The sequence below is a fragment of the Aptenodytes forsteri genome, unplaced genomic scaffold (assembly GCF_000699145.1).
Source record: "Aptenodytes forsteri isolate BGI_AS27 unplaced genomic scaffold, ASM69914v1 Scaffold87, whole genome shotgun sequence".
Classification (NCBI taxonomy): Eukaryota; Metazoa; Chordata; class Aves; order Sphenisciformes; family Spheniscidae; genus Aptenodytes; species Aptenodytes forsteri.
Window position 1 is genome coordinate 1,355,780 of NW_008796041.1, and position 5,029 is coordinate 1,360,808.

A 5,029-nucleotide genomic window follows, 5' to 3' on the forward strand; every position below is an offset into this window, starting at 1 on the left:
TGCGCCAGGGGAGGTTTAGATTGGACGTGAGGAAAAATTTCTTTACTGAAAGAGTGGTTAAACATTGGAACAGGCTGCCCAGGGAAGTGGTTGAGTCCCCATCCCTGGAAGTATTTAAAGGACGTGTAGATGAGGCACTGAGGGAAGTGGTTTAGTGGGCATGGTGGTGTTGGGTTGACAGTTGGACTCAATCTTAGAGGTCTTTTCCAACCTTAATGATTCTATGATTCTATGATTCTATATTGAGGTGCCCAAAGGTGCGCACAGTGCTTGAGGTGGGGCTGCACCAGTGCAGAGTGGGACAATCACCTCCCTCGACCAGCTAGCTATGCTGAGCTTGATGCACCCCAGGACACGGTTGGCCCTTTTGGCTGCCAGGGCACACTGTTGACTCATATTCAACTTGCCATAGTTATATATGTTGATGAGATCCCCCCATGAGCCTTCTCTTCTCTAGGTGAAACAGTCCTAGCTCTCTCTGCCTTTCCTCACAGGAGAGATGCTCCAGTCCCAGACAGACTTCTCCAAGGAGTACCTCAGAGATGGAGGATAGCTGTGGACTCAAAAAGCTTAGAGAAAACTACTGCAGTCATGAAACATGTTTTTCTAACTTCAGTGGATGATAGGCTCGAATCCTAGAAGGAAGAACTTGGCCTATCATACCATCTTTGAAGTCCGGTGCAAGGTAGAAGTTGGCAAAGGGGCTGGCCTGCCTTCTCAGGCTGGCTTTTCCAAGTTATTGCCTGCTGCTCTTGCGGCAGCAAGATGCCACTTGTGCCCTGGGTTTGGGGTTGGGAATGCACTAAGAGCTGCCTCCAGCACCCGGTGCTCCGCACGCCCGCATTTCTTCCCATCCAGGTCTGCTTAGGCACTTGCATGGTGCACCAGGGGGGTGGGCAAAGCCCTGTGGCACATCACATACTCACCTCCCTTTCTCCTCCATGCTCCCAGCTCTGCCCTGAGACGCTCCCCTCCTGTGCCACTGGCAGCTTGTGGGAAAGTATAGAGGGAAACAAGAAGGAGGCATCCCCACAACTTCTCCATCCTGAAGAACTCAAGACGGTGTTTATGCAATGGGGACGACAGGGAGCCCCCATGAAAACAAGCCTGATGCCATCTTTGCTGCTCAGTGCAAGGTGGCAGTCGGCAAAGGGGCTGGCCTGCCTCCTCAGGCCAGCTTTTCTTCCCAGGGACCAAAGTCTCAGCTGGGTCCACAGAATGAAGCTTCAGTGCAGTGGCACATGCTGTGGTCTGTCGCTTGAAGCGTTGCATTAAAGTGTAGCAGCCCTCCTCGTGCCAGAGGCGCTGGCTGCCCTCTCCTGCAGAAGCCTAGGCCATGGCCATTGCTCGGGAAGCTGACTCTGCAGAGGTGCGAGGCAGGACAGGGTGTTTCCCACACTCCCTTGTCCAGCCACTGCACTTTATGAACAGGACGAGCAGAGCAGGAGATAACTGCAAGGACTTCTTGTCACAGCAAGACTTTGGATGGCATCCGCTGCTCACAGGAGCCCTGGGGAGGGAACATGGCTTGCAGAAGGAGTGCCCAAGCCCTGTGCTGAAGGGGGTCTCCCTAGGTCCTAGGGGGAAGGGGTCCGCTGGACTCCTCCAGGCTGAGAGCACAGGCAACGTTGCCCTCAGCTAATGAGCTACCTGGCTGCTTGTGGTACAGCAGGAGAAGCCCCTGGCTGAGGCCAGGCTGTGACTTGACTCTTGGCTCTGCCGTGGTGATGCCGGGAGCCTGCTGCACAGGGTCACAAGGAGGGAGCCCAGCAGGCTGTGCCCAGTGCATGGCCACCCAGGGCAGGGACAGCCCCTGTCCCTGGGCACAGGGACCGCCTCGGGGCCAGCACCCCAAAGGCCTTCCTCCTGTGTGGCACTCCACTGTGACCTGAGGGGCCCCACCACCCCATGTCACAGTGCCACCACCTGGCAACGCAGTCGTCACCATGCCCGGGCAGGATAAAAGGGGCATCCTCGTGTGCCCAACCGCCAGCCCGCCAGGCTGCACCATCGGGACAGAGCTGGCTGGGGGCTGCCTCATGGCATGGGAGAGGACATCTCTGAGGGGCCAATGGGATTAATTGGAGGGGCTGAGGGGGGAAGACTTGAGGCTGGGCGAGGCTGCTGGAGGTTCTCTGCTGCAATCTCAGCTACCGGCAGGGCTGCATTCAAAGTTACTTCTGCTGGATGGAAATCCTGCTTCATCCTTCCTTTGGGGAACGGAGACAAGCTCCTGGGGAGATGAGAAGTGCCACAAACACCTGGAGGTGCCCAAGGCTGTCAGGCCTTTTCAGCTGGATAGCAGTGGCAAAGGTTGGCTTGGTGGCTTGCCAAGACCATGGGAATATGTTCACTGCACTTGAGGAGCACTGCAGACCTCTCCGTTCTCATCCCCTGCGGAGCCAGTGCCACTAAGGAGTGGGCTGCAAAGATGTTGCAAGGGGTATCAGAGTCAGCGCCTTCCCCCAGTGCTCTGACGCATCCACTGGTGTCCTGCCGGGCAGGGGAAGGATTCTCGCCCCCGAGGTCAATCCAGCCAGGGGCTTTTTGTCACTCTCGGGAGCCCCTGAGATGGCTCTGTCTTGCAGGAGGGAAGGGGTCGGGCAGTGGTGGCATCCCTAGTAGGTGTGACCACCCGGTGGGGCCAGGAGGCAGGTCTTGCTCACATGCTCAGGGAACAGCCGATCGCCAGCTCTGGGGTCAGGAAGGAATTTCCCGGGGGCGAATTGGCACTGGTCCCCGGGGGGGGTTTTCGCCTTCCTCTGCAGCATTGAGCACGGCCCCTTGCCAAGGGCTCCTCAGGCCATTTTGGGTAAATGGCTGCCTGCTGCTCTTGCAGCACCAAGACACCACTGGTGCGCTGGGTCTGCGGTCAGGAAGGAATTTTTTCCCCCTGGGGAGATTGGCACTGGTCCCCAGTGGTTTTTTTTCCTTCCTCTGCAGCATTGAGCACTGCCTTCCTTCCACATTTAGCACAGCCCCTTGCCAGGGCTTCTCTGGGACATTTTGGCTAAGTGTCTGCTCTTGCAGCACAAAGACACTGTGGGTGCCCTGGATCCCCCGTCCCCCGCACTTTTCAGCTGTCCCTGCATTCAATAAGAGTTTTCTCCTTGATCTACATTCGTGTCGTGTGTGCTGGTCTTGGCCCAGGAGCCTTGTCCTGCAGCTGTGCTGTCAGCAATGGCATGTACGCTCACGCCATGGACCTGGCAGTACCCTGGCAGAGCCAGGAGGGTTGGTTGGTTGTCCAAGCCTAGCCTGGGTCAAAGTGTCTCAGCAGCTGGAGTGCAAGGCATATTCAGCCACTGCCGCCTGGCCATGCAAGCTCAGCCTCAGGGACGCACTAAGAGCTGCCCTTAAATGAATAGTTTATGGGACAGTTCATTGTTATCACAAGAAAACGTGATTAATTAGAAAATTCTGAATCCTCCAATATGGGAAAAGGTGCTGAGCTATCTGTTGTTTCTAAAAGAAACCGGCTAATACGTAGCAAAGATGCGCAGGGAGAGATCTCAGAGTAAAAAATATTCTAATCCCAGCCCTAAGACAAGCTACAAGGGGAGTCTGGGGAACCTGCAGGAATAATATTGCTTATGCTCAGTCTTATTTGAGACCCTTCCTCACCCTGCTTCTTCAAGATGCAGTGAAAATTTCTGCCTCATGTGAGGCATCCCCCCTCAAACTTAAAATCTCACCTGTGGGTGCCACATGCCCTTTCAAAGTTGTATCCATGCTTGATTTCACTGATTTCAGATGGAAGCCCTCGGTGTTTTCCTATGTGCACGTGGCTGCCACCATCTCTTTTGGGGATGTGGTGGTCCAGCCCTTCTCAGCACACAGGGATGAAGAGGAGGGGGAATCCAGCTCCAGCATTGGGTTTGGATTCGGGTTTTCTCCCTTTTCCAGGAGGCAATGGTCCGCACCAAGTAGTGAAGTCAGCCAGAATCCAGGAATAGCAGTTAGTTTCTCATAGAAACCATTTGATTGGCATCAGTGAGCTGCAAAAAGACCTGGTGGGCTTGATGATAGATTTTGATTGCCTGGAGATAGTTTTTTTCTCTGTAATCTCACAGCAAGAGGAAGAAAACTCATCTGGTATCTTTTGTACTCACATACATCTGGGAAAGGGATTAGTGGATCTTTTGAAGAGGAGATGCAGAATGGGATCAGGCACGTAAAAAGGAAGAAAGCGTTGTGTTGGAAGTCCTCTGTCTCAAAGGGTTTACCTTGCAGCATTTCGTGTTCTCGGAGTGTGAATACCCTTAGTAAGGGACAAAAAAACCCGCATTAATATCATTGTAATTTTTAATTATAGAAAATCATGTGTGATGATGCTTTGTGTGTGTGTGTTTATTGCTCAACCCCTCTCTATTTTTAACCTAATTTGATCAAGAGCTTTCTTAAAAATATTAAATATCATGAAAATATGCAGCTAGATGGAGAGATGGGCAAGAGTGGGATGCTCTGAAAGCCCCCTCCTGAAGGAAAGGCTGCAGTAGTGGTTTCTCTAATAGCCAATAATGAATCCATGAGAAAAATCTATTGTGAATGCCCTGAGGGCAGGAAAACCTTCAGTGCGAGTTTCTTTTATCAGTCACTGTAGAAACAAACCCCCAAACCTAAATCTGCGCAAGCCTTGCCTACATTCTGCTACCTAGCAGGTAAACTTCAAATGAGGTTGAGTCAGAAATGTTAGACTATCGAAGAACTTTGGTTAATCTGGACACTTTCAACTTGCTTTTGATGACCCTTTTCCATAAAGAAGACTTGAAAATAAGTGCTAATGAGCGCTAATTGCTGCTTTCTCACCAGTCAGGCCCACATGGCTCTAAGCAGCGATTGATGATGAGTCCTTCCATCTCAGAGCGCATGAGATTTATTTACTGGATTAGCCATTAGGGAAGCGGCATGGATTTCTAAATAAAATACCCACCATCTCAAACACCTTGGCAATTTAGGACGAGAGGAAATGGCCTCAAGTTGCGCCAGGGGAGGTTTAGATTGGTTGTAAGGAAAAATGTCTTTCCTG